Source organism: Dromiciops gliroides, chromosome 3 (assembly GCF_019393635.1).
Source record: "Dromiciops gliroides isolate mDroGli1 chromosome 3, mDroGli1.pri, whole genome shotgun sequence".
Classification (NCBI taxonomy): domain Eukaryota; kingdom Metazoa; phylum Chordata; class Mammalia; order Microbiotheria; family Microbiotheriidae; genus Dromiciops; species Dromiciops gliroides.
Genome location: NC_057863.1, coordinates 458,572,837 through 458,582,837, shown reverse-complemented (window position 1 = coordinate 458,582,837; position 10,001 = coordinate 458,572,837).

Here is a 10,001-nt window from a genome sequence, read left to right as displayed (position 1 = left end):
CATGAAGGGGCAGCTAGGTATCGCAGTGGATAAAGCACCAGCCCTGGATTCAGGAGGACCTGAGTTCAAATCTGGAATCAGACACTTGACACTTATTAGCTGTGTGACCGTGGGCAAGTCACTTAACCCTCATTGTCCCACCAAAATACATACATATATATGTATATATGTATGTATGTATGTATGTATGTATTTATACCCATCAATTCCCTGACCACAAAAAACTATATTTAAAAATTCTTTAAACTAAAAAGACATTTTTGAACATTATTTTCTTTGTGATTAACCTGAAGATCTGTTCACCCAGTATGTCAAACCTCCATCAAATTATAAAGTTATTAATTTATTTTTAATATGGAAACTATGTGTATTTTCCATTCTGGACATTAGTTTTCCTAGAAAAATCCAGTTTCTGTATCATCCTTAACTCCTCTTCACATTGATGTTGTGTAAAATTGGGGAAGACTTTACCCCAGATTTTTGGAGGCATGGGAAGGAGGGGACATTTTGAAATGACCTCAGTAAATATCTTTCCTTTAAGCTACTTAAATCTGCTGATTGACTGCTAAAGGTACTTGCAGCAGAGGGGGATTCATGATAGTTTTAATAGCATAGACCCACATAGTACCTTGACCCTTAGTAGCAATTGTCCTTCTGCAAGTTGGGATTGAAAGGGTCATTCCAAAGGGGGCACTACCTTCTACACCACTCCCAACACATAATAAAATAAGGAATGTGGGCCAAAAGCATGGACAACAATGAATTTATCTTCTTCATTTCTCTATTATTCTTGCATGGATTCTTTTGCATGCCAATGCAGAGACATTTTTCAGAGGAAAATGAATTTTGTAACCCCATCCTCCACACTGATGCCATAGATTTCTTTGGAAAAGTCCCTTCAAAGGGGTTTGAGGACATATAAATCTGAAAGGGCTCAAACAGAAGTAGCAAGAAATTTCCAACCCTAAGTCAGATAATTGTCTGGAAGAATAGACTTTGATTCAACACCAAATGTAGGATGTAAAAAGAATAGATGGGGCAGCTAGGTGGCACAGTGGATAAAGCACCGGCCCTGGATTCAGCAGTACCTGAGTTCAAATCCAGCCTCAGACACTTAACACTCACTAGCTATGTGACCCTGGGCAAGTCACTTAACCCTCATTGCCCTAAAAAAATAGACAATTTTATCCTGGGGGCACTTTACCTAGCTCTTGATCAGCTGCCCTTAGCTAAATGTGATGGTTCATAGCTGCCCTTTAACTAAAGAACTGTCAGCCTACCTTTACAAAGGAAGTTTTCTAATCACTGAATGTTAGCAGACAGGACCATAATGGCACACAGATAAACCTTAAAAGATACAGCATAGAAATTAACAGCAGAGAGAAGACTGGGGATGATGAGAAAAGTGGGAGCACCCAAAAGAGAAGACATGATGCCCAGTAGAAATGAAATGCCCAGCGCAGATATAACCTATCCTCCAGAGATAATACATCCAGCAAAGAACAACAGATAAATAGTGGGATAACATCACCAGAGGACATTATCAGCCCTGCAGAAATGGATGTATGTGCCTTGGCCATAAGATGTGTCCTCTATATGTGTGTGGCCTCCACACCTGGGTCCTTGTCAAATATATTCTCTATGCATGTGCCCTCTATGCACTTTCCTTGGTATTATATAATTCCTACATATATGCCCTTCCCAGATGGTGTTGTGGTAATCTGAAGGAAAGAATGTCCATGTGATGAACCTAATTGTTAATCATTGTGTTGTTTGATTAAATGTCTTCTGTTTGAAGCAAAATGTCCTCTGCTGACTGGAAAAGGTAAATGCATTGATGAGGGCTCATAAGTAATGGTTTTGAGTTGTTGCTGACCCACAGAGGGCCTTGATATCAAGGGCTACTTTTCTGTGAGAAGGAGCATCCTAGGGAGCTACATTTAAAATTTCTATTTCTCTCAGCCTCTTTGTGACAGTAAATTGGACCATCTTTTGTTTCAATTCTTACCTAGCCCTTAGTCACTAAATGGGTGTTGCCTCAAACAAACTAAGACCTGAGAAAGACCTCATTTAGAAAGGCCAAGGTCGCCCACTGCATCCCGGGCCATTTCTGGTTGTCTTGACTTTTGTCTTGCCACTTCACTTAGATGATTCTGGAGGACAGAGTGAGGCTAATGACCCTGCACTGTTCTGCCTCACTTAAACCCAATTCATGCACAAATCAAGACATCACCCCTGTGATGTCACTAGTGCCCTTTGAGAATGAAGGATGAATAACAAAAACACTTCTTTGAATATTTCAAGTACTTCCACATAGGATTGTAGAGACAGAAGAGAATAGGTGCTCCCTGGGAAAGTTGTCCTTGTACTAGGAATGGGCTAGAAGAAGAAAGGAGGCCTAAGATATGAACACTAGGTATAATTCCTTCCTTGGTGAGGGTCTAGAATCTGTGGCAAGACTTCCTCACCAGATTTGGTAAGATTCCCCCAGTGACTAAAGACGTGACATGAATACGATCTTCAAATATCTGAAAAGCTTTCATGCGGAACAGGGATTGGGTATTAGATTTAGTCTGTGTGGCTTCAGAGGGAAGAATATATAGAATATAGTGAATGTCAGAGGAAGGCAGATTTTTATCCAGTGTGTTTCTTCAAACTCTTGCTCAGGGAACATCCACCAGGCAAATGCTTTAAGGTCCTGGATATGTGTGACTCTGATTTCCCCCAAACTCACTCCTATAACCCCCTAAATCCTTACACAGGAACAGATAGGAAACAGCAAAGAAAGGTCAAGGCAGAGAGTGGCATGAAAGAATGACACAGTTAGAGGCAGTCATTTGTGCTAAAGGAAACCAAGTGAAACAGACTGAAGAAAACAGAGAATTCCAGAGATTCTACATGTTGCATAACTTCCAAGTCTTTATTTCTGCTGAGGACAGCAACCTACCTGAAGCCCTGAGAAGGGGAGTGGATGGGAGGAAAGGGAAAAGCTGAAAAAGAGTTTTCCCTCCAGATGTCTCAAAGCCCCCACATCCTGGGAAGGAAAATAAAATGGTCAATGACAATATTTCCAAGGTACTTCTGTCTCTGAGCACAGTCTTAGACAGAGGTAGGACAAGGCATTTTTGTGTTCTAGGAGAAGTTTAAATATTGAAACCCTACTGTGCTTTGCCAAAGGATTTGAGCCTTTCAAAATAAAGGACCTAGAGACAGAAGAGAGCTTATAGACTGGCTAGCAGAAAAAAGATTTGCACTGGGTCAGGATAAGTGGCTACGGTCAAGATTTGAACATGGGTCCTCTCATGCCAAATTCGGCATTGATGTCGCTACAATATATAGTATACTATTCATGGCCATAACATTGGCAGCAGCAGTGGCAGCTAGCATTTATATAGTGATCTGAGTTCACAATAGTGAACTATTGTTAGGATCTATGAAATAAGTATTTTTATTATCCCTACTTTATAGATATGGAAACAGAGGTTCAGAAGGGCTTAATGACTTGCCCAAGGTCACAAATAGTAAAATCTATAAATAGACACATACCAAATAGATAGTATCTAAGCAAATACTAAGTGTATAGTAAGTATTTAAACAGATACTAAATACAGGGTGGGCCAAAAGTCATGAAGGAGTTTCAATATTTAATAATTTTTTTTAATTTACAATACCATAGCATCTTATAAGGCATATGTAGGAAATGAATTTGCATTATATGTGAAAAATCCAATCTCATAAATGGTAGAAAATAAAGAAAAAATAATCTTCAAAAAGTTATTAAAGCATCATGATTTTTCACCCACTCTGTAAATAGTAAGTATTTAAACAGATATTAATTAGATAGTATCTAAAATTTTGTTGTTCGGTCTTGTCTGATTCTTTGTGACCCTGTGGACCATACCATCCATGGGGTTTTCTTGGCAAAGATACGCCATTTCCTTCTTCAATGGATTAAGACAAACAGGTGAAGTGATTGATTGCCCAGAGTCACACGGCTAGTAGGTGTCTAGGTTAGATTTGAACTCAAGTCTTCCTGACTCCTAGGGCAAATACTCTATGTACCTAGCTGCCTCCAAGTACCTAAAAAGATACTTACTAAACTATTTACTTATTTACATTATTTACTTACTATCTATTGATAGTAAATATCCAAAGCAAGCTTTGAACCCCAATCTTCCAGACTCCAACACAAACAATCCTGACTTGCCATGTAGAGCCAAACTTTGTGTTGTTTAAAATGTATGAGGGAGCAGCTAGGTGGTGCAGTGGATAAAGCACCAGCCCTGGATTCAGGAGGACTTGTGTTCCAATCCGGCCTCAGATACTTGACATTTACTAGCTGTGTGACCCTGAGCAAGTCACTTAACCCCCATTGCCCTGAAAAACAAAACAAAATGAAAAAATAAAATGTATGTAAAAAATATTAAAACATATTCTCTGTTGCCCTTCCCCCACGGGCTGTGCCCTAGGCAGCCAAATACTTGGCTTACTCCTACTCCCAAGCCCTGGTCTAAACCACCAAGTTGCTCCTCCTCCCAGATGTAGCAGTATGTTAGCAGCCTCTACAGAGGACCTTCTTTCTTTGGATACTTCCAAAACTCTTGGCCACAGTTGCTCTGAGAGGTTGCTGGTCTTCAGCCCACTTGCAAATAGCCTGTCTTGTAGGTTTCTAAAGACAAGGTTTTTCTTATGTTGACTCGGAAGATTTTTAGCTCCTGGAAAGACACAAGGGACTGAAGAGATACCTGATCAAGTCTGGGTTCTTCCATGATGTTTAGAACTCATTTCTTTCCCTTTACCCCCCGTTTCTCCCTGTTGATGAAATAAGGTGAGTAAGCTTTCACTTCACAGAAAGGGAGAGGGACTGGTGCAGAAACTGATGTTTTCAAACTTCTTTGAAATCTCATCAGGTATGCCTTCATAAAAGCACAAGCTATTATTATTTTCCCATTAATATCACTTGCCTTTTGACTCTAACACCCACGGTTAAAACCCTTAAAGTCCCAGTGTAAGAAAAACTTCACTCTTTGCTTCTACCAAACAATCAAATAAGCACTTACTATGTGCTCAGTAGTGGTCCAAAAGAAAAAAAAAGAAAAAAGGCCCCTGTCCTTAGAGAGCTTCCATTCTAATGGGGGAGATATTATGTATATAACTATAAACACACAGAATAAATGGAAGATAACCTTAGAGGGGAAGACCCAAGGAACTGGGAGACCCGGAAAGGCCTCCTGTAGAAGGTGGTATTAGATCTGTCTTAAAGGAAGCCCGGGATTGAATCCCAAGCTTGAGCAAATACCAGAACCTGACCTTGGATACAGAAGTGACCTCTCTGCTACTTGGGAAGTCCTTCCTCACAGCATCAAGTAATCACACAGGTGTCTGTGACTGGGAGATGCCAAATTATTCAAAGTTCTGTTTCTTTCAAAGGACCAGCATAGATAGGAGAGTCTATATAAGAGTGGGGATAGTCACAGGGAAAAGTCATCCTGAAGCTAAGCAATGTGAGGGGTTATGATAGTCCTCCAGGGAACAGGGTGCATGACTGTGGATGTACCCAGGGAAAGAGGAAGACACAAAGGTGCTATAAGACTTTGAAAACACACAGAGGAAGCCAGTGAAGCATGTCACTAAAACAGGAGGTGGGGCTCCCTAAAGGGGGGCTTTCTACAGAAACACACTCCTCCAACCCTGGCTAGAGACACCAGCCTTGTGGTTGGCTTCCCCAGCCCATGGCTGCTAATGAGTTTTTCCCATGCCTTCAGACCTAGGGATCTGATACAGTAACATCCTCCCAACTGAACAACTTTTTGTTAGGGGCTATTGGGAATGCTTAACCAGTGATTTGAGAACTTGAAGAGATCCGAGCATCCATCAGTCAGGCAGTCTCTTATCCTAAAATATATCTGCATTTAAAAAAGCGATCTGGACTCATTCAACATAGGATTGATTTTATTGGGCGTTTAGCACCATAAAACATTATTTGGAATGCTTTGGTCCTTCCATGAGCCACTCTCCCATGGCAGATCACTAGACTAAATGCCTCTTAAATACAATGTTAAAAGCCCTGTTAATAGTAATAACATGCTAGTTGTCTTTTATCCAGAAGCATCTAGCAATGCTTTCCCAGACTGAATAAACTGGGCTCCAGCCTATCTCTGAAGGAGTCAGCACATCTCACAAGGCAAACTGCTACAGTGGGGTTTTAGACACTATAATGACAGCCTGAGAGGCAGTATGCCACTGTGGACAAAGGACTGAATTTATAGTCAGAAAAACCTGGGTTGAAGTCCACATCTGACAAATAGTGGCTATATGATCATAGACAAGTCATTTAATTTCTCAGGGCTACCACACAACTCTAAGAATATATGTTACCTTGGGATTTAAACCTTCACCCCTGTTACTTATAGAAAGTATTCACAAGAGACCAAGACATGATCAGATTGCTTAAGGACTCTCTGGCTTCCTTCAATACAGCTCAGAGGCCTTTTTCTGTAAGAGGTCTTCCCCATCTCCCCAGCCACTTAAGCCTTCTTCTCAAAGGTTACCTGCCTTCTGACTCTGTGTGTGTGTGTGTGTGTGTGTGTGTGTGTATGTGTGTGTGTGTGTGTGTGTGATCTTATAGACTAGAGATAGAAATGCAAAGAATGAAAGAACCACAAGGTCAGCTGTTTGGTCATTGAAGAAGACAGTGAGGCAACTTGCCTACTTGTAGTTACTGAGAAGCTAATAGACTAAAACTAAAGGTTTGAAGGGAACTCAATTTAATTCAATTCAATAAATATTTAAGTGCCTTCTATATACATTTTGCTAGGTGCTGAGGACACAGTCATGGACTAGATATGTAGAATATGGAATGTGTTTTTATTTTTTTTAATAATAAACATTTTTATTTATAGTTTGGGGTTCCAATTTCTATCCCTCTTTCCCTTCCTCCCCTCCCTCTTCCCTGAGGCTGCAAACAATAAGATAGGGGTTATATGTGTATGATTATGTAAAACATTACCGTAATTGTCATTTTGTATAAGCAAACTTGATTAAAAGAAATAATGAAAGAAAGTGAAAAATAGCATGCTTCAGTCTGTGTTTCATCAATATCAGTTCTTTCTTTGGAGGTGGATAGTATGTTTTATCAATAGTCTTTTGGGCTTGTCTTGGATCTTTGTATTGTTGAGAAGAGTCAAGTCATTCACAGTTCTTCATCCAACAATATTGCTGTCTCTGTGTACAATGTCTCTTGATTCTTCTCACTTCACACTATATCATTTCATACATGGCTTTCCAGGCCTTTCTGAAGTCATCCTGCTTGTTATTTCTTATAGCACAATCATATTCCATTACAAAACTCATTTAGCCATTCCCCAACTGATGGGCATTCCTTGGATTTCTAGTTCTTAGCCACCGCAAAAACAGCTGCTATAAATATTTTTGTACAAATAGGTCTTTTTCTCTTTTGGGGGATGTCTTTGGGATATAAACCTAGCAGTGGTATTGCAGGATCAAAGCGTATGCACAGTTCTATAGTCCTTTGGGCATAGTTCCAAATTGCTCCCCAGAATGGTTGGATCTTTTCACAACTCCATCAACAGTGGATCAGCATCTCAGCTTTCCCACATCCCCTCCAACATCCAACATTTTCCTTTTTTGTCATATTTGCCATTGTGATAGGTGTGAGGTGATACCTCAGAGTTGTTTTAATTTGCCTTTTTCTTTTCTTTTTTTTGGGGGGGGGTGAAGCAATTGGGGTTAAGTGATTTGCCCAAGGTCACAGAGCTAGTAAGTGTCAAGTGTCTGAGACCGGATTTGAACTCAGGACCTCCTGAATCCAGGGCCAGTGCTTTATCCACTGCGCCACTTAGCTGCCCCCAAAATAATGTGTAAAGGCTTTTACAAACCTTTTGCTCTTTTTGGGGGGAGAGGGGAAGGGCCAGGCAATGAGGGTTAAGTGACTTGTCCAGGGTCACACAGCTAGTAAGTGTCAAGTGTCTGAGACTGGATTTGAACTCAGGTCCTCCTGAATTCAGGACCAGTGCTTTATCCACTGCATCACCTAGCTGCCCCAATTTGCCTTTTTCCAATCAATAATGATTCAGATGAATTTTGTTATCATTTTTTCTAGCTCTATAAAATGTTTTTTGATAGTTTGATTGGTATAGCACTAAATAAATAAATTAACTTAGGTAGGATTGTCATTTTTATTATATTGGCTCTGCCTACCCATGAGCAAGTAATATTTTTCTAATTATTTAGATCTGACTTTATTTCTGTGAAAAGTAATTTGTAGTTCTGGTCATATAGTTGCTGTGTTTGTCTTGGGAGATAGACTCCCAAGTATTTTATATTGGCCATAGTTATTTTAAATGGAATTTCTCTTTCTATCTATTGTTGCTGAACTTTATTGGTAGCATATAGAAATGCAGATGATTTATGTGAATTTATTTTGTATCCTGCAGCTTTGCTAAAGTTGTTAATAATTTCGAGTAGCTCTTTAGTTGATTTTCTAGGATTTTCTAAGTATAACATCATATCACCTGCAAGAGTGATAGCTTTGTTTCCTCGGCATGTGTTTTGAGACATGGCCAAAATGTTGGTTTTGCTTGACTATATTTATTTGCTACAAGAGAGAACTTCTAATTGGTGCTTAGTGATAGATATGGAAAAAAGAAGAAAAGATAAAAGTGCTTCAATTAAATATTTTAAAATATAAAGAAAAAAGCTAAAGGAAGTTCAGAAGGAAGCAGATAAGTAGGGCAGTTTTGTTTCTGTTTCGTTAAATTTAACATACATATAACCCTTTTAAGGGGGTGGGGGTGTCATCCTAACTTCCATTCACATGGATGTACTAGGTCCTCAGAGCTTAGTTACATCTTCCCTCAGGATTTTAGAGGTAACACTAAGGGGAAAAGGAATTTTTGCTAATATTTTTGCTCTCAAGCCAAATCTGATATATTTCCCCCACCAATATTGATCACCAGCAAATATTTCTCCAATATCATACAAGTGACTATTGTTCCTATATGATTTTTACCAGTTATCTCATCAATATGATTGATAACCAATTAACATCAATTAGCTTTTACAAAGAGATATTTACTGTGAATATACAGCAAGAAACAAAGTATCAAAATATCACCCCTAGGGCGATGGGCCCACCAGGACACACAAGTCCCTGGGGAGAATAGATCAAACTTAAAGTGTTGGGTTACAAAACATTCTTCCCAAATCGAGGCACATTGTCCTTTACCACCTTGGTCCCTGGGAAGAGAGGGTTCAAACTGAAAGCATTAGACACAAAGCATTCCTTCTACCAAGTTTATTTCTGTGTTTGATAGAGCTGATAGACAAGTCAGTCTCTTACTTGCAGAACACGATGTTTCAGCTGCTGAGCCCATCCACTGAAGGGCTAGGTGATGGAAGTTACTCCACAGAGATGGCTTTTTTCCTGGGCTGCCCTGCAACAATTAACAGCTCAGATTGCTATAAGGGCATCTGAAGACTCAGCAACTTTGTGAAGCTTACAAGGTCATAGCCTGGTCCATTTCATTTATAATACTCTTTTACTTAAGATCAGGAAAGTAACACACTGAGACAAAACAGTAGTGCCCCGCATTCGTGTCACATGGATACCTAGGGGGGAAAATAAGACTGCCAAAGGCAGCACCTGCTGGCGCTCTCTCTCCCTCTACCCAAAGGCTTACAACATTTCTTCCTCACTCATCATCAGGTCTAAGAAAGAGAGGTTAAGTTCCTTTGTCGGAGCCTTTTGTATGAACACTCAGTTCTTGTTCAGCACCCAGTGGAAAGACCTTTCTTTGCCATGAAGAAAGCAGAAATGAAACACAGAATGCCTCTGCACTCTGAAGTGGAACATTCACTACTATGTGCCATTGTCCATTTCCAGAAGCAGGCTGACCCAGCCCCCAAGGTTGGCTGGTGACAGGCAGAGCACAAGACATACATTTTTGTTTGTTTGTTTGTTTTTGCCGGGCAATGAGGGT